This window comes from Ascaphus truei, chromosome 3 (genome assembly GCF_040206685.1).
Source record: "Ascaphus truei isolate aAscTru1 chromosome 3, aAscTru1.hap1, whole genome shotgun sequence".
Lineage (NCBI taxonomy): Eukaryota > Metazoa > Chordata > Amphibia > Anura > Ascaphidae > Ascaphus > Ascaphus truei.
Genome location: NC_134485.1, coordinates 267,553,332 through 267,574,106, shown reverse-complemented (window position 1 = coordinate 267,574,106; position 20,775 = coordinate 267,553,332). Strand labels below are relative to the sequence as shown.

Below are 20,775 nucleotides of genomic sequence, written 5' to 3'. Positions count from 1 at the left end.
CTCTCCTTTCTCTGTCGTTACTGAACCCTTCCTATTCCTCCCTCTCTTGCTTTTCCCTCCTTTGAGGCTCACACTGTCCAGATTTTCTCTCCTCTCCCTGTTCATGTGGCGGTCATCTATCGCCCACCTATCTCTACTCATCCCCCTTCTGCCTTTCTCTCTCACTTTGAATCCTGGCTCTCTTTCTTCCTCTCCTCAGACTCCCCTGTTCTTCTCCTTGGGGACTTCAATTGCCACATTGATGACCCCTCTCTCCCTTGGGCTTCCCGCTTTCTTTCTCTAACCTCTTCTTTTGGCCTTCAACAGTAGACTGCAGCCAGCACCCACAAGGATGGCCACTACTTAGACCTGGTTTTCACTAAGAACTTCTCTCTCTCCGATTTCTCCATTTCCCCTCCCTGACCATCATCTCATCTCATTCTCTCTATCTCGCTTCTCCTCTTCTCCACCTCCATCTACCCCCCGGTTCTGCAGAAACCTGCGCTCTATTCACTTGCCTGACTTTGAGTCCACTTTACGCTCCTCCCTCTCCTCTCTCAGCTCTGCTACAGACCCCGACAACCTGGTCAGGAACTACAACTCTGTCTTGTCCTCCTCTCTTGATCTACATGCCCCACTTTCTCTCTGCCGCACTTGCCCTTCTAACCCTAGACCCTGGCTAAATTCCCACACGCGCATGCTGCGTTCCTCCACTCGTTCCTCTGAACGCCTCTGGAGGAAGACTCACACTCTCGCAGACTTCCTTCACTACAAATTTATGCTATCCTGTTTCAACTCTGCCCTCTCGCAAGCTAAACAAGCCTACTTTTCTGCACTAATCAACATGCACAAGTCTAACCCACGCCGACTGTTCTCTGTCTTTGATACTCTACTCAAACCACCCTCAGCTGCCTCTCCTTCCTCCATCTCCGCTCAGGACTATTTTAAGGAAAAGGTGGAATCCATACGTCAGAACATCCCCTCTGTTTCTTCTTCCCATCCTACACCTCTTCCTAACTCTCCTCCTGCCTTCCTTGACTCTTTTTCCACTGTCTCAGAGGAGGATGTGTCGCTGTTGATCGCCTCTTCTCCCTCTACCACTTGCCCTCTTGACCCCATTCCCTCCCATCTCCTAAAACCTCTTGCTCCTACTATAATCCCTACGCTCACACACATTTTTAACTCCTCCCTCTGCTCTGGAACCTTTCCATCCTCCTTCAAACATGCAACAGTCTCACCATTACTGAAAAACAGCAAGCTTGACCCTACCTGTCTTTCTAACTATCGACCTGTCTCCCTCCTGCCTTTTGCCTCTAAACTCCTTGAACGTCTTGTATTCTCTCGCTTGCTCCATTTTCTCAACACCTATTCTCTACTAGACCCTCTACAATCTGGCTTCCGCACTGCTCACTCCACGGAAACATGCTGCCAAAGACAGAGGTCATTAAACTCTGCTCATATTACTCGACCTCTCTGCAGCATTTGATACTGTGGATCACCCTCTTCTTCACATTCTCCACACTCTTGGTATTCGGAACAAAGCTCTATCCTGGATCTCATCCTACCTCTCCCATCGTACTTTCAGTGTCTCTTCTGCTAACACCTCCTCCTCCTCTATTGATCTCTCTGTGGGGGTACCCCAGGGCTCTGTCCTGGGACCTCTTCTCTTTTCTCTGTACACACTCTCTCTAGGTGACCTAATAACATCTTTTGGGTTTAAATATCACCTCTATGCTGACGACACACAAATATACTTTTCAACACCCGACCTTACACCTGCTATACAGACCAAAGTTTCTGAATGTCTCTCTGCTATATCATCCTGGATGGCCCTCCGTCGCCTTAAACTCAACATGGCTAAAACAGAGCTCCTCATACTTCCTCCCAAACCTGGCCCTACTACCTCCTTCCACATTACTGTTGGAACTACGATCATTCACCCAGTAGCCCAAGCATGCTGCCTAGGGGTCACACTTGACTCCTCTCTCACATTCGCCCCTCACATTCAAAACATTTCTAAAACTTGTCGCTTTTTCCTCCGCAATATAACAAAGATACGCCCTTTCCTCTGTTGCTCGACTGCTAAAACTCTAACTCAGGCCCTCATTCTCTCCCGTCTTGATTACTGTAACCTCCTGCTGTCCGGCCTTCCTGCCTCTCACCTGTCTCCCCTACAATCTATCCTAAATGCTGCTGCCAGAATCACTCTACTCTTTCCTAGATCTGTCTCAGCATCTCCCCTCCTGAAATCCCTCTCCTGGCTTCCAATCAAATCCCGCATCTCACACTCCATTCTTCTCCTCACTTTTAAAGCTTTACACTCTTCTGCCCCTCCTTACATCTCAGCCCTAATTTCTCGCTATGCACCATCCCGACTCTTGCGTTCTGCTCAAGGATGTCTTCTTTCTACCCCCTTTTTATCTAAAGCCCTCTCCCGCCTTAAACCTTTTTCACTGACTGCCCCACACCTCTGGAATGCCCTTCCCCTCAGTACCCGACTAGCACCCTCTCTATCCACCTTTAAGACCCACCTTAAGACACACTTGCTTAAAGAAGCATACGAATAGCACTGTGAACATTCTGAACACATGATACATAAAGCTTGGCCCCCTGCAGACGCACTTACCAGAACTCCCTCCTACTGTCTCTGTACGTTCTCTCTACCTACCAATTAGATTGTAAGCTCCTCGTGGCAGGGACTGCTCTTCCTTAATGTTATGTTTATGTCTAAAGCACTTATTCCCATGATCTGTTATTTATATTATCTGTTATTTATTCGATTACCACATGTATTACTACTGTGAAGCGCTATGTACATTAATGGCGCTATATAAATAAAGACATACAATACAAATAAAGACATACAATAAATATATATACACTCAATCCTATATACATACTGTAGTCAGTCACCCACACACACATAACTTCTACAGTATATATAAACTTACCCACAGATAAACTTACTTACATATTACTATTATACATTTAAACACACCTACACACTCATATATATATACAAACAAGCAGTCTCAGTTTTACAATGCAAAGAAACCTTAGACACTTACGACAATGGGTATTGCACTTTAGTAAATATACCCCATAAATTAGAACAAAGAATGATTGTCTAGTACAATATATATCTATTATACAGTATATAGGTCAAGCAATCCAATATGCAGTTTATTCTGGACCCAAGCTCACTTGTAGCATGTGAGAAGGTCCGTGTAGCATAAACTCGTTCCCTTTTTAAAGCACACAAATGCCTATTTTCTTCAACTTTATTGAGTGGGGTTAACAGAAATATAAAAGCACTTGCATATAGTTTGTGGTAGGAAATGTCTCTTGTGAGGAGAAGTAGCCTTTGTAAGAGGAAGGTGCTTTTTTATGAGGGGAAGGTAAAAAGGAATCCTTTTCTAAGGGAGCAGTGGAAGATGCATCTACTCACTGTGTCTGCTGATGATAAGAGGAAGCACACTTGCCTTCCCAGTCAGGAACAAGCCAAACGGGTATACTAATTAACAGAGAAGGGCAGGGGAAGAGGGCTAAACCAATCTCAAGCTATGAGCATTGGGAAGTTGCCAGGGCAACTGACTAGTGGCTTGTAGAAAAGGTTATATTATAACAACGGTGTTGCAATTACACAACAGAACTGGCTGCTTCAGAACAGGGACACGTGGGGAGAGCTGTCAGCCTGAGAGCAGAAAAAATACACAGGAAATATACAATCCTGTTCCAGGACACAGTTACAATTAGATACGTAGGTGCTCGACTCAAGTAGAATAAAATGAATGAGCGGCACTCCAGAAAAGATTGATACATGATTTATTTCTGCCTAGCACCAATGTTTCTATTATTGTAAGTTAAATCTGACCGCCTCACAACGAACAAAGCATTAGTGCTATGAGGGAATAAATTCTGCTGGGTGAATCATTTATTACAGTGGTAATAGTGGTCGGTCACCACCAGCACGTTACCGATGCATTGGGAGTCAGGTTTTATGCACAAGAAGTCCATGCAGACCAGATTCATGGAGCCAGAGCTTTTTAGGTGACCCATTTGGGGCTGCACGTGTGGGGCCGTTAGTCTACACACAGACGGACTCACCCATTCTTTTGTGTACCCCCATGATGGGGAAGCATAGGGGCTATGGGATTTGGTCTCAATGCCCATTCTTGCTGCAGCCCACGTCCATCTCGCTGGTGGAGAACACTTCCCGGCACTCCTCCAATTTGGCACTTAGCCTTATCTTCCAGTCTGCTAACAGGGTAAACTCTCTGAAGTCAAACTACAACCCATCCGACTGATTTTGCATGGTTGCGATGTTCACCTGAGCCAGCGTCTCTATGGGTGTAACTGGGTATATTGACCCAGTCTTGACCTTGGTCGAATGGCATAGTGTAAGCAGAGAGATTCTGGATGATCACCTTGATCTTCCCAGGAATCGAGGATTTCTCTCTCTCTGGTGTCTATTTTGTACCCTCTAAGGGTGTCTTCCTTGGCCGTACTCTCTAGGGGGAAGTACCAGTCGGCCTCGTCATGGCCCGGGTAGCAACATATTGCATCCATGTACTTCACTCCCCCGATAGAATCTCTAGCAATCCTGCTTCATTATTGCATATGTCACCAAATCCCTCTTGGGCCGAGACCCTACAGCACTCTTCCTTTAGTACCGGACGGATCCGTATAGAGGATAGGGGTAGCTCGCCGGCCTCTTGTAGATAAGCTCAGATCACCGCCTGCACCACATCGGCATTGGTCCCCAATATAATTGGAGAGCTGGGATGTTTCCGGGTCTCGGGGCATATAAGTACCTCCACTTCCATGGGATTGGTCTTGTTGGTGTTCAGCTGCGGTATGTTCAACCGTACTTTCACTACACCGTCAATGGGATAGTCTTTAGACCCCACAGCTTCATCTTCTCCGCCGACTGCATGGGCAGATGCTGAAGCTGTTAGTCATAGAATGGTCGGTAGATGATAGTTACTTGTGATGCTGTATCCAGCAATGCCGACGAGTATATACTTTCCACGAGGACTCGTATTAGGGCGGCCAGTCCCACTCAACTATAGGCATCCGGTTGGGGTGCTCCATTGGGGCTAGGCGCTGGGGTGCTGTCATGGGAGACCAAGTCTTATCATCACATTAATACCGGGATTCTGGATTGAGCACAACAAGGAGGGCAAAAAAAATTGTAATTTATTTCCCTTTCAGACAAACGCACAATTCTTCACAATTACACTTAAAACACTTACTGGAATGGAGAAACGAAATAAAATGTCCACGGAACAAATTACTTGAAAACAAAGTCTCAGGGCACCCCTGCACGCATGCAAGTGGGTGCGCGATTTGAGCCGTGCGACAATCCTTGGCTAGGGGCGCAGGTTGCCACCCCTGTATCTCCGCCAAAAGGAATCTTTTCGTTGGGTCCTCACAGAATTCGTTAGGGAATCCTTAGCTCAAACGAATTCTGGAAGAGGGACATGATCCTTGGTTACGATGTTGTTAACCCCTCACACTCCGGAACCGCTGACGCTGTAACTTGGACGAGTCTTAGATAGAACTCAGATGGATCTAACTAGGACTGGGCTGCAGGCATTTTTATATGGTTAAGGGTCCTATCTCAAACAAACCCAGCCAATCCTCCCGTGGGAACAACTTTTCCCACCTATCCCAGACTTGCCAGTAGCTCACAAAAAGGGCAGAAGTTGCTTCCCAGATTGCTAAGAGCATGTGCTAACTTGACACCTAAGCTGCTTAGCATACTGGGCCCAACCCTTACCTGGCAACAGTAAGTCTGGGGTTTGGCTATCCAGGGTTGATAGCCCATACTTTGCTACGATATCTGGTACTTTGCAATAATCCGGCCGCCCTAACACCAAGGGTCACTGAGGCTTTTCAACTCCGCGCTTCTCTAGACACTGGGGCACCAACTCAGCAGGGTGCCCATTGAAGTATGGTGATGAAAAATTCCTCAGCTCATTCATCCTTAACATATTGACAAGTCAATGGATTCAGTGCCGGGCTGACAGGAAAGGATTCCTGCATTTACATTTTAAAACATAACTGAAACACATGTTATTTGTATATGTACTTTCTGTATGTGTGGGTGATATAAAAACAACATGTATGTGAATGTTACATTTTCAACTATCTGTATTCCAAAAAATAGAGTGCTAGCTCCTTCCTAACAAAAGTTAGCTACTTAATTGAATAGGCGCTGTGATGTGGTTTGCGGTTTGAGCTATGGCATACAATGTATCACTGTTTGCCGGAATCGGTAACCGCAGAAGCACTCCACCACTTGACGTTGATTGGTTAACGAGACCGCAGGATATATTGTTGCATTCTACCACTTCAACTAGACCGCAAACCACTTATCCACTTGAGTTTGTAGTTAAGACTTCCCCGGTGGGTTTTGCGGTTTAGGAGGTGATACAGAGCTTTAATGGAGCCACTTACCACAGACGCACTTATTCAATTAATGCTTGGCACAACGCTAGAAGCTCCTCCTTGTGTTGCGAATACAGTTTGCACATTCAACATACATTCATAGGACTGCAGCTAGTTTGTGAGCTGCAAAACAGGGACATTACAGGGGATGCATAGGGGAAACATGACATTGTGGTGACCAACAATTAACCCCTTCATCCCCAACAAGGTTTAGGAGTAACCAGCCGGGTATAATACCTTTATTAATGGCCTGGTTAACCCCTTCACCGCCACAGGTGCTCTCCGATGACATGGTGGGTACTTCTGCCGGCTGCACCTTGCAGGTCATGGCCTTAGTATTGGATGGCCTGGACTTCAGGCAGTCCCTAGAGTAGTGGCCCTCCTGTCCACAGGTGTAGCAGCAGTTACATTGGTTCGCACCAGCCCTGGAGGTAGGAGTTACTCTCTGTGGCATCCTGGATATGGCGGCAGGTGCCCTGGAAGGAGGGTCGTACTCTGCACTTTCTGCCTCCATGGGCTTCAGGGCCGACTCCCCGTTGGACTATTCCTTGCGGGAGTCTTTAGACTTCTTGGGGGTGTGGAAGTGTAATTGAACTTCCTGTTTCTTTATGTGGCTCATCAATGCCATGTAGCTGGGGGGGGTGGGGGGTGGCAGCCTGAGGGGTGTCTTGCATCATGAGGGATATAGGGTGTAAGGATCCCTTCATGAGTTGTTTAAATATGTACTGATCCACCCTGCGGCAGGAATAATTCTCTTGGAGAGTAGCTTCCATAAATATAGTTGTAACCGTCGGACAAATGTGGACAGTTCTTCTTCCTTTTGGCGGAGAGCACGGAACTGAGCCAGGAGTTTATCCTTGTCGTTTTCATCAGTATAAAATTGGGGATTGGGCGGTGACTTCACCGGTGGTTTCACGATGCATTCGCACAAGTTGCGCGGCCAGGGGCTGGAGACACTCGACTAGTCGCGGCCTCTTGACGGCCTCAGATCAGGCCCACTCGTCGAGCACATGGAGGGCATGTTCCTTCCAGGCCTCGAATCCTTCATCCCCCAAAGGTGTGGATGTTATCCTGGAGAAGGCCTTGAGCTTTCAATAATTCTGGGTCTGGGAAGACATCGTTAGAGCTTCTACTAGTTGGGATAGAGTTACTCCCAGGTCGGAGCTCCCAGTAGAGAGGCAATTGTGAGTTTCTGGCCTTTGGCTAGGGCCTGCACAAGACTAGTCCCATACCGGCTGGGGGCTGTAGTTCTCCACTGAAGAAGGTCCCGGGATGGAAGTTGACAGGGGAGCTGGTAGCGAAGGGTATACTAGTGGGCAACCCGTGGGTAGGGCCTCTGGTAGTCAGTGCCCGGGGGGCATCTTCCTCACATATTTCTTGGTCCGTGGCCAGTATTAGGGCACTCCAATGTAATGTGGGGTCATATCTTTGACCTATGACCCATGCACTGGCTAGGCTGGAGAGTTGTCTTATGTGATCACTGACAGCACTCTTGGGCATGAGGGCAGGAACTCCTCCCACAGCGACCACATGGCGGGGAGTTTCGTGGAGCTCCAAGGCCCAGAGGTCGTGGACCTCTTGCTTGGAGGGGACAAACATGGTTTTTGCTAATTTTAACTACTGGTTCGGGCACCCCAGGTCTGAATCTCAACAGCGCCTCCAAATGTAGCCCCCTTTCCCCCATCTAGAGAAACTAAGTGTGGTGCATTACCTGAGCGGCTCACAGGAGGCCTGATCCTCTGCTGCAGGAAGCCTGTGGTTATTACAGTCGATCTGATGACAGCTCCTCCACCTGGGAGGGATCCAAGTACAGTTGGATAACCCCTTCCCAGGAACACACAGTAAAGGATAAATATACACACACGGTGATATAACAACTTATCTTTACTGGTAACATATAACTTATTACTGTACCCCCAACACAATAACGCCACCTTGGTGAGGCCCCAAAGTACTGAGGCACCCTGGGCACCTAACCACCTGGTGTCTACAGAGTCCAGCCCACCCAAGGTGTGTGTGGTAGCGCTACCCACAAAACGTGTGTATGGCCGTTAGTGCACGTAGGTGGTGATGCCTTCCCGGGTACTCCAGTACCCGGGTAACACCGGATGATACAAGGATCCATCTGTTCCAACAAAGATGTCTGCTCTGCGTGGGGTGAACTCCCGTTGGAGACACCTTTTAAGAGTCTCTTACTGTGATGGTGGTCTGGTCCCAGACCACAGGTCACCGCGTGGCATCTTGTCACAGTTGCTGTGCCTGTCACTATGCAGCTACTGGGGAGGTGTCCCTATCTAAGGGCCTTCCCTGCAGCAACCGCAAGCTGAAGGGACTGGGGCCAATCTTGGGCAATCTGGCCTAGTCCAGGGATTCACATGCTCTGTCAATTCCAACTTGGTCCTGCTCCTGCACTAACTACAGTGAGTAAAAAAAGATGCATTAACTCCCACACTGTTTTTTATTATACTTGGTCACCTTGAAGAACAGAGGGTGACCACACAGATTGCCCTGCCTATGAAGATATCATGTAAAATGCAGTATTACTGTACAATTAAAATCAAGACTTTTGATACCTGCAATGAATTTGGTAATTCCATCTTCATGACCACTCTGACAATGGAGCACCATTTTAGCCGCAGTAAGACATGCAAAACTGATGTTAATAAGTTAAGTTTCTTCACTGAGAACATATCGGTGTTAACTACAGTATTTCGTTATCCTTTAGGCTGCGTCCATAGAACGTGGCGCAGCGCTGAGCCGCGCGGACACTGATGCTCACCTGATCAAGCATGAGCAATTTCATGCCCATGCAGGCTAGTCAGCGTCCGCGATCGGGAGGCGGGGGGAGGCAGAGGGAGGCGGGGCAGTGACGTTGCAGGGCCAATCGCCCGTGACGCACCGACGTCAACATCATGGCGCCGACGTCACGGCGCCGTGACGTTGACGCTGTTTCGTGCAGATTGGATGTTTTCAGCCGACAGCGCGCTAAAAAACAGCTTGGCTGACGGCTGAAAAATCCAACTTCTCAGCACGCTTGCGGACGCTCGCGTGAGCCCCCTCTAAAGACATCCTCATTGAGGATGCCGGGGCTCAGCACGGAGCGTTTGCACGGCTCAGCACGGCTTGTCCTTCTATGGACATGGCTTTACCCTAAATCTCCACCTACTGTGTCTAATATGTCAGCAAAAATGTCTTCCACGCGTATATACATTTGAAACTTTTTTTTATAGAACGTAATAACGTGACACAAGATTTTTTTTAACAGATTATGAAAAGATTACTGTTTTAATTAACCACATTTTTATTTTTCAGTGACTACAAAAACATTATTTAACCAAAACATGCTAAATAAAATGTTTATTTTTCTTTGTGCAGTTAACTATAATTGAATAGTTTAACTTAACATGACTGCTTACTAGAAATATAGTACTACAGTATGTCACCGTTATACTAGGCTCAGCCAGTGGAGCATATCAGTCCTGGGGTTACCACTATAAACTCTCCAGTTACAAGTGCAATCCCTGCAAACCTCAAACATTTTGTAAACAATCTAATTGGCGTCCCTAAACACAAATAATGAGGCTAAATGCAATGATTTACCTGCTTTTGTTCCTTTTGAAAATAGGCCCTAAACATGTCACTGACATTTGTATATTGTAGTGGCAGGAGACAGTGCACTTATAACGTACGTCATGGCCTTTTGCTTGTTTTCTAGGCAGGGTTCACAATGAGCGCACAGGAGTGCTGACCACAAACCTGAAACAGGAAGTGATCACGTGATCGCTCAGGAGAACGGTCACATGATCAATACTGCCGTAGGGTCCTTGCCACTGAAAGGGTATTAAGGAATGTACAAAGATATAGCATGGCTGCTACATTCATTGTTGTTACAAGAATGAAACATAAGAATAAAATACTAATCAATACATAGCATTGTGTGTAATACAATATTGTAATACAATGTCATAACAAAGGAATTCAAGGATGAACAAGGTTAACCCCTTCAGTATTAGATGAGCCTACAAGACATTGCTGTTCAATCCTCTCTAGAAGGGAGGCAGTTAAATATTTGCTGAACCAGTGAGCTCCCACCAGAAATACACCATCATCTGTGCCCTTCCCAATATTTTTGCTTCATTTTCCCTGGTATTAGACAAATGACTTAATATTTATACAACAGACAGAAAAGCCCAATGCTGCATCCAATGTGCCAAAATATATAGTAAATAGTACAGGCATACCCCGCATTAACGTACGCAATGGGACCGGAGCATGTATGTAAAGCGAAAATGTACTTAAAGTGAAGCACTACCCTTTTCCCACTTATCGATGCATGTACTGTACTGCAATCATCATATACGTGCATAACTGATGTAAATAACGCATTTGTAACAGGCTCTATAGTCTCCCCGCTTGCGCACAGCTTCGGTACAGGCAGGGAGCCGGTATTGCTGTTCAGGATGTGCTGACAGGCGCATACGCAAGCTGCCGTTTGCCTATTGGGCGACATGTCCTTACTCGCGAGTGTACTTAAAGTGAGCGTCCTTAAAGCGGGGTATGCCTGTATATAGTTAAATACTTCAATACTAATACTCTCATGAGTAACGGTCATTTAGTTAAACCCTGTGGCCACTTTTTAAAGTAGGGAAGGTTTTTTCCCATTTTGCTGCATGCACAGGCTCATTGCAGTCATTCTCCCTCCAACAGAGGTAAAAGAGAAGTTTCATAGTTTAGTGTTAGGACCTGCAAATTTGGTTATGCCTTGATGCAGCTTGCAGGCTTATAACGCTTTGGCCAAATGGTTTAACTAAATGACCCTTACTAAAGAGTATAATTATTATTATTATTGAAGTATTTAACTATATACTATTTACTATATATTTTGTCACATTGAATGTAGCATTGGGCTTTTCTGTCTTTTGTTGTATATATTTCGCCTCGTTCAGTAGCACTCCTTTTGACATAAATATATATATATGATTTGGTGGGTTCTGGGGTTAGAGCTTGCTGGGCTTGTATGTTTGTTAATTTTGACATAATACTGTATTTAGCCCGAAAATTTCTAATTTTTCTTCTTTAGCTCAACTTTAAACGTTCCCTCTTCCCAATGAGCGCCTATGGAAGATAAAAAAGATTTCCTTTATCCCCTTTGTCACAGTGTACCATGTAGGAGCTTGGGATGTCTGTGCATGTATATTTGTTTGTACATTTTGCTGACAATTTACAGTAGGTAGCATTTTACAGAAGTGATGTAAGTACTGTAATGGTAGGGGGTAGCCTGTCTGCATAATACAGGTTAAGCTCGACTGGCTACCCCTGAAAACCGTGGGTCCCTGGCAGCTAAGTAGCACCATAAGTCAGGGACCATGTATTGTACCATTTAAAGTAAAAACATGCCCTGCTTTTCCTGTTCCTCTTGCTCCAGAAACATAAAACTTCAGGAGTGTAAGTTTTAGGTGGGATATTTTGATGGAAATTTAGTTATTTTGTTTTCAGTTCGGGGGATAAAGTCACCAGTAGTCCCCTAATTCTCCCCGGCATGCAGGCATGATTTGCGGGTACGTTGGGTGAGTTGCACCGGGGCTACCCAGTGTCTCCCAGACTCCTGGTTTTTGAGCTCACATATCCCAGACCCATTTCCCTAACAGGTATAATGTTCCCCAAAGTCTATACTTTATTAATGTATGTTTTATAATCTTTTGGTGCAAACTGTATAAAGGTCTATGCAGTCAGCCCGGGCACAAACATAGGTGCCGGGATGTCTACATAGAGTCCGTAGTTCAAAGGAGAAAGGATGTCCAGAGGTGAGAAAACTGTTTGGTGGGCGAGGAAGGGCAATTTGCCAGGTCCGGAGAACAAAGGGCACCCTGTGGGGACACATTTCGAGTCTTCCAGACCTAGTGGAGTCTGCTCAGCGTGTGGCAATGAGTTGGCTGGGGGAAGATGCATCTCGTACGTTTCCCATTAGCTAATTCATATTTCCCCCCACCTGGCTTTTCGAGATGGCTTGGCACGCCTCCTTCTCTGACGTCAGCCAAGAGACGAGCCTCTGTTTCTGTTGGCTAGCTGGGGGGAATTCCCACACTCTGATTGGTCGCTCCTCTTATTTCCATGCTGAAGATAGAACAGCGAAGGGAATGTAAGGAAATGGCAGAGGCAGAGTACCAAACCATCCAGTGGCTAATGTCGGTGAAGCGTGGGCGGGCTTTTCATAGTTGCTCTGTTACGAATATCAGAGCAGCCGGCTTCATTTTTGGAGCTAGGAAAGCCTGCCCTGCAGAGACTAAGTCAGATGCCAGGTCCAAGTTCTTATTCTAGAACGTAGCGGTCACGGCTAGTGTTTCTAGCCGAAAAGTGGACCAGGAAGCCGGGAGGGATTTCACGGTCAGGGTAAGCCTTTCGAAGCAGGTGCCCTGCACCTATTTGAGGCTAGTTTTTGACCACAGACCCCCAGTAAGTGTGTATTTCCCCGGTATCTTTGTATTTCATTTGTGTGTACACGAGTTTCCCCAAATAAACCTAATTTTATTCCACTATCTTGTTTCTTTTTCTGAATGATCCCGATGAAAATGTGTTAAGAGTCCTGGTCTCCCGTGACAAGTACATAAAGAATCAAAATGCAGCACAAAAATTACAGTGAAGAGTGACAGGGGGTGTGTTACAGGGGGGGCTGTGGGTGACAAAGGGGGGCAGTGGATGACAGTGGGGGACAGGTCAGAAAGTGGGTAATAAAGGGGGAGCACTGGGTGATAAGGAGGCAGTGCGTGACAGGAGGGGATAGGGGGACAGTGGGTGACAGTTGGGGGGCAGTGGTTTACAATGGGTGACAGAGGGGGACAGCAGGGTTAGTGGATGCCTGTCCCTACCTTTTCCATGCTCACAGTCGCTGCACGATCATCCTTCTCCTTCCTTCCTAGTCCACGTGAAGCACTCATTCTCGTGCCTGCACTGCAGATCATTTAGGGTCCAGATTTATGAGGCGGGCATATGAAGTTGTAGAGCTACGCCTATGGATGCATGTGGAGATCTGTATCTTAATAGATAAATCTGCTGTGTAGAACAAAAAAAAGGGTAATACTAATTAAATAACTGTATTTTGACAGCAGAGTAGGTAAAACACATTTTATCGTTCTTACAATCACTTTATTTACCTCATGCTTGCTTCCTCCAGAGATTACTAAAAATATGAGAGTACACAGGTCAAAGCATTGATCCAAACATTATCCCTGGGGTAATAGAAGACAAACCACTTCCTATTTCGTTATTACTACATCAATCCACTTTACTGAAATGATGAATGACTTTAGCTAATGATCTATTGTTTTAGGACCTAATGAAATCACTCAACAAAAGATCAATACATTTTATATGAATAAAGTTTTTTCCTCATAGGAGATAACACATACTGTACAAGGGCTACTCATTTAATTACTCTAATCTACTAGTCAAAATAATAAATCTTTATTCAAAAATAAGTAAACACGTGAATAATTTAAAACCTAAGAAGGTGCACTGAAGAGACAAAATACAAGGTATCTCTTGATGTCAAATGGCTTGAGTCTAATGATCCCAAAGCTAGATATGCTGGGTGAATCTTACAGAGATGTAAAATACATGATCACACCCAAACGTAAGTACTGTTAAAGGCTATGGCAAAAGAAAAACCCCTAATAGGGCTATGTCAGGGTAGATAGAGGGTATTCCTGCTTGGTATAGCAGTAGTACTTAATAGTACGTTGTGATGTCTTAGGTTAGAGATATCACGGTATGAGAGACCTGCTAAATAGGCAGTGTATATCGGGTAAGGTAACTACACCCCATTACAAACTGTAACACTGTGATGTCAGCGCACCTTCTTACGTTTTAAATTATTCACGTGTTTACTTATTTTTGAATAAAGATTTATTATTTTGACTAGTAGATTTTTTAGCGATTTTTTCTCTCCATGATACGTACACATATGTTTCCATCCCTGATAGCACCTTTTCTAGCAAAGTAATTACCTATAGCTGAGCAGGGATCCCCCTCCCTTTCCTTCCCTACTCATTTAATTAAACTAATTTCATATGAAGTACTAAACCTTTTTTTCTTGACGATCCAAAGGGATATTTTGCTTGTGTTTTATTTTGGGGGGTTTTATGTTTTAGTTTATCTCCTGAAATTTGATCTCTGTTTAACAAAATAATTGTAACGTTGTGCTCACCACAAACAAGGCGGGACCACGGTACTGAGGTGGGAATGGGTATAAACGCCACCCACAGCCACAGGGGTTAGTCTGAATTGCGGTTGGTCAGGCAGCCGGGTCAGGATTGGAGAGAGTAGAATGGTCAGGTACTTGCCGAGGTTTGAGGTAGGAGCCGGTAGAATGGTCAGTGTCCGTTTAGCCGTGGTCAGGGGTTGGAGCCAGTAGGAGCATTGAGGTCCGTAAGCCGTGGTCAGGATTGGAGAGATGCGGAAGGTCAGAGGTAAGCCGGGGTCGGTGAGCCAGAAGTGCGGAGCCCAAAGTATTAGCTGGGTCGGTACACAAGAGATCAATCCGGAACAATGAGTTAGGAGACAAGGCAAGGCAGGACAAGGAACCAGGAAGTGGGAGAACAGCGCTAACTGGAACTATGCTCAGCCAAAGTGCAAGTGGCACAGCTGAGCATATATAGGTGAGCATGACCAATGAGAGAGGGGCGCGAAGTGGAGGCGCGGCCTCAGCAGAGGCAAGGATAGGAGGAGAGACACAGGAGACAGGTGGGCAACATGAAGATAATTGACACCCAGCTTGGGAGCGGTGCACACGCATCAGGTGTGCGCGCCACGCGACGCTGATGTGCGCCGCAAGCGGGGGGCGAAGCCAGACTCCATAAAAGAGTGAGCATGAAGTTCTGCCTCTAGAAGGTAGTTCAATTAGGATTATCTCAACGAGAACATTCAGAGAAGCCATGTACAGTAGAGAAATACAGAACATAATGTAAGCAGCAGATATGAGGATAGTAAAAGGTTAGGAGTGGAAACACACATACATTTATGAGATAGTTTGATAATTCCAGGAATGGATTACATTGGAGAGCAGAGTTAGTGGAAGGAAAGGTGCACACTATGGACAGGTAGTAATCAATACACGAAATAATAATAATAATACAGTATGTACTGTATTGTGTTAGCTGCAGATTGATGGATACGTGGATGGAGAAGCATCCTAGTTATTTTGTGATATTACAGCTCTGATGAATACCCATCTCACAGCCGACTACAACCAGCTTTTTTCACTTTGGCAATATTTCCAGTGAGGTTTTTTTTTTTTTTACATTTGTGGTGAATATTACTTCTCTTCTACCATTTGCAGTTTTTCATAATGTGTTATTCGATGTATTGATTTACAGGCAGATCAATATAAAGAGGTGCAAAGCAAACCTTACTTGGCTATCCAAATGTACAGTATATTTATTTAATAATGACAGAAGTATCTGCAAATCTTGCTGTCCCCTACTGTGACGATGAAAGGGTCCCCAGGCCACTAATTAAAGCATTATGCCCAGCTGGGGGGGGGGGGGCCTGAGTCATAAAAGGTGACTGTGGGTGCCAGTGCTGCGGGCCACGGCTGACTGCAGTCCTAAAATGTATTTTAACCTGTCTAAAATGTGCCCATGGGGAATTGTGAGTGTCAGCTCTTCAACCAAATTGTGGTATATAACTGTTGGTATAATAAAGATGTATAGACGAGCCAACGAGTATTCTAAAACTTGCCTTAAACTTGCCTTAAACTAGCCAGTTTACATGCTGGGTACATGCTGGGTAAATTTCAGTGACATTTCTGCAGACAGACTAATGGCCCATCGGATTAACACAGCAGGGGTTCCTGGCAGTCCCATTCAGTTTGAATGGACGGCTAGGGACCCCCGCTGTTAATCCGATGGGCCATTAGTCTGTCTGCAGAAATGTGTGAAATGTTGCAGCATGTACCCAGCATGTACGTGGGTCTTTTTGGAGATTGCCACAGGTTTGTTTTAGAATAATCGTCGGCACTACAGAATGTAGTTTTACTTTTCCAGGAGTGCTAACCAGCGGGGATGTGCCAGGCGTAAGAGTTAGGGATGATTTTACGGTAAACTGTTGTCAGGGTGTGTACAAGTACAAAGAGTGGGTTTGTGGTATGTTAACACCTATTTGCAGGCCTAGTGTATATGGCTAGTAGAGACAGCTACTGTAAGGCCATGTCTGGAGCATTGGGTGTGAAATATAGCACAGTTATCTACACAGGGGGCCGAGCCTCAAAGCATTTCTTGACAAGGGGGGTATTGAAGGCCAAGGCGTGGCTACAGAACTGAAGTTAGGAGTACATTTAGATATGTAAAAGCAGTTTTTAAACTTCATTTGGGGGAGGCGTTTTACTCTGGGGTTAGACCGTCAATCTCACCACTGATTTACGACAGGGAAGTAGGCCTGGCTAGATATGCTAAGCCGCTTAGGGGCAAAGTTGGCACATGCTCGCAGGATTGCATTGAAGCTTCTGCCAGGCTACCTGAAGTACTGCCCATAGGTGAGAGTAGTGATACCCACGCTGTGATTTGCTGCAGACTGTAAAGATGGGGCATGTGAAGTTTCAAAAGCTGGTGCAGCCATCACAAGTTAGTTCCATCTAAGATTTCCATCATGTAAAGAAGATTCACCTGAGCTACAGTGTGCAGTGCAAGGACAGAACGACATTATTTCATTTGGCAGAGTTATATGGCTGGCTAGTTGCGCCCTAGCCAAAGAACTCCGTTTGTGTATCAACCCCGCTCTGGGAATTGATACCTGGAACCTGCATTTTAAGAACTGTCGTTCAAGGACTATTTTATTTAGTTTTGGCCCCGTCCGGTAAGTGTTTATTTGTGTTCATTTTGTAATTCAAGCTGTGTGTGTTCTTTATGTGAATAAACATAATTTATTTTATTTCATGCTTTATTCAATCAAAGGATCCAGATGGTAAAAGGTGTTAAAAAGCTTGGTCTCCTGTGACACCTACTGGGACAGAATAAAACAGGCAGAGGCCTGAGTAACTCTAATGTATTTCATAGTGTTGCAGTCCCACTGCTTGGGACACAAGCCTGAGTACCTCAAATGTATTTCTGTTAAAGTTGCAGTCCCATGCTGGGATGGAATAAAGCAGGCAGAAGCCTGAATGATACAATATTGTGCTACATGTTATCTCTTTGTTTACACTAAAAGAGCAGTGCGCAAACGGGGGGTGGGGGGGGCGCAAGATTGTTTTGGGAGGGCGCAAGCAGTGGGCGGCGATTTTGCAAGGAGCAGAGTACAAAAGCAGTCTGTAGCTGCAATTTCTCTTTCATCCATTAGGTGGCGCTGTGCTACACATCTCATGCAGCAATTCGTTTGCCTTGCTGCTTGCAGCACGATGAGAGATTGTGAGGCTGCGGTCCCAGTACAGCCTGTGCGCACGGCGCGGCGTGCACTGTGCGTGTAAGCACCGCCCCTCAATGGGGCTGGGCTCACTACGCACCGTCACGCAGAAGGTGCATCCGCGCCGTGCTGCAGGGTTTTTCACAACTCATTAAAATTGAGTTTGCTCCTTGCGACGGAGGCGTGGCCACGCCCCCACCGGCGGTTCACCCAATGAGGGCGAACCAGCCGCGTGACGTAATGGCCACGCCCCCGCAAATCCCCGACCACGCCCCCTCCCGTCGCAAGTTCCCTTCTCCCTGTCAGACCGCAGATCGCGGTTAGCGCTGTGACATGCGCCGCCCCCCCGCCGGGCTCGCGTGTCACAGACATTACTGGGACCGCAGCCTGAGTGTGTGACAGTGTGTGACAGTGTGTGACATGGAGAGGGGGAGGGAGGGGGAGTGTGTGACAGTGTGACATGAAGAGGGGGGGGAAGGTGAGAGTGTGACAGTGTGACATGGAGAGGGGGGAGGGTGACAGTGTGACAGGGGGAGGGAGGGTGAAAGTATGTTATGGAGAGGGGGAGGGTGAAAAAGAGACATGGGGGTGACAGACATATTATGGGAGGGGGAGAGAAAGACACTGGAGGGAAGGGAGAGACACACTGGCTGGAGGGAGAGAGAGACAATGGTGGAGGGAGAGTGAGAGAGACACTGGGGAGGGAGAGAGACACTAGGGGGAGGGAGAAAGAGAGACACACACACTGGGGGGAACTGAAGGGAGGGAAAGAGAGAGTGGGAGGAGGAAGAGACTGAGGGGAGGGATAGAGAAACACTGGAGGGGGATTGAGAAATACTGAGAGAGGGAGAAATTGGGGGAGAGGAGTGTGAGACTGTGGAAGAGGGGAGAGAGGTCCTGATGTGGCGGCGAGAGAGAGATTAATAATACAGCATAAATGGGGATGCTATTTGACAACTATTCCCCCCCCCCCCCAGCTAAACAGAGGGATGAAGGTCGGGCAGAGATGGCAGAATATAGGGGCTTGGGAGGAGGATGAGTTTTGGGGGAGCTGATGGTTATTCTTTGGGTCAGAGGGTGTCACTTAGGAGTATTGATCAGCAGTGAAGATCCATCAGTACTCCCCTTGAGTTTGGTTATGGGGATCCCTGATCCCTGGGCAACATTTAAAACAGAAATAAATAATACATAATAGGAGTGGATGACCCTGGGGAAAGCAAATGGGAGAAGGAAAAAAGGGAGGGGAAGGGGACAAAAAGGGGGGGAGAGGGAAGGGAGGTAGCAATCAGGTGGATGAATGCCCCCTCAAATGGATTGCTTTTGTGCACCAGAAAAAAACATATTACCAGATGCCAGCCAACAATAAAAAAAAACACAGTGATCCAATACTAGTATACTGCCTGCGCGCACGCCTGCAGCCCAAGCGTTTTGTGAACGTGCGTGGTGGGAGCGTGGCGGACACGTCACAAAGCTGGTTCGTCCTCATTGGCTGAACCAGCTCACGTGCGCTGACGTCATGTGATTTTGATTTCATCAGGCAGGGGGGGCCCGAGAAATTTCATGGATAAAAAGGGGGGCTCGGCATAAAAGGCTTGCTCACCCCTGCCCTAAAACACTGTGTCATAAAGAGCACTGACCGACAGCAGACCCCCTAAGGGAACCGTTTGTCACACTAGACAATCTAGAAGAATAATGTTCACATTTGTGATACGTCACTGCTAAAGGACTTCAATATCTAAAATATATAACAGTATATGTTCTCTACACTCCTCGCATTTGGCCAGAATTGAGACTTTCTTAGGGGAATTCAAGCCCTATATAAAATACCTAAACGCCAGACTGCCATGCATGGGGCTGCTTTCATACCCAATCGCCATTCACCATGGCACAAGGCAGAGTTGCCCAAACCACCACTTTTGTTTGGTTTGGCAATTGAACCCCTGATGACCTCTATCAGAAACCATCCAGATATTCACGGTATGGCTTTAACTATGTCCCAGTACAAAATCTTGCTATTTGCAGATGACATCCTTTTGACCTTGTTTAAACTAAGGCAGTCCCTCCTGAACCTTTTTGGCAATATCTTCCAATATGGCTTGCTATCAGGCTTTAAAATTAATCATTCAAAATCCATGGCACTCAGCCTGGGATTAGCCACCAAAAACTTGATTTCTCAAAATTTGGACCTAAACTGGGAAAGGAATGAGCACCGTATTTAGGGATCAGCCTCACAAGCTCATTTGATTCCCTATACAAGGCAAACTTCCCAAAACGTATAAAGACCCTCAAAAAAGATCTTGAATCTTGGGATAAGTATTGAATCTCCTGACTGGGAGGGTGTGTTCAGTGGAAATAAACCTCCTGTCCAGGGGCATATACCTGTTCCGCACGCTCCCAATCCGTATACAGATTCAGAATATTAAAGCCCTACAAATAGCAATCTCAAAGTTTATATGGAACCACAAGCAGTAAGGGATTACCATATCTTCATTGACACTACTGCGGGATCTAGAGGGGGGAAGGGTCAGCCTCCCAGACCTGTTAGCACAATACACTCATCTAGTACTATGGCAATTACTAAGGAAAAAGGGTGTGGGTGGACATAGTAATATATCATTCTACCATTGCACCTTGGTACAATAATGTGGCTTCCCAAGCTACTTAGAGAACTCCCGTGGATGTCACTCCCCACTTTAGGCCACTCACTCAGTGTGGGACACCTGTAACAGGGTCTTGTCCCTGTTAACAGACTTGCCTCTAATCCAGCAGTGTGCTGGTTAATTGCTGGTGCAATCAACCCCAGCTGCTAATCACAACTCTGTGAAATAGCCTGAACTTGGAACCCCAACTAAGTTGCTGCACCTTGCTCTGAAATTGGAACTGTGACTCTGTCTACGCTGCAGCACCTTGCCCATGATCCCGAAACTGGACCTGACTATCCAGGTCAAGAGT

At 46.2% G+C, this 20,775-nt stretch overlaps 1 long non-coding RNA gene across 1 annotated transcript in view; it reads right to left on the bottom strand.

The window, feature by feature from the left end:
- Positions 1-20,775, bottom strand: part of LOC142489643 (uncharacterized) — a 72,245-nt gene that overhangs the window by 39,210 nt on the left and 12,260 nt on the right. The window contains exon 2 of the long non-coding RNA XR_012799901.1: positions 13,299-13,482. This is a non-coding gene — a long non-coding RNA (uncharacterized LOC142489643). The remainder of the gene's footprint in view (positions 1-13,298; positions 13,483-20,775) is intronic.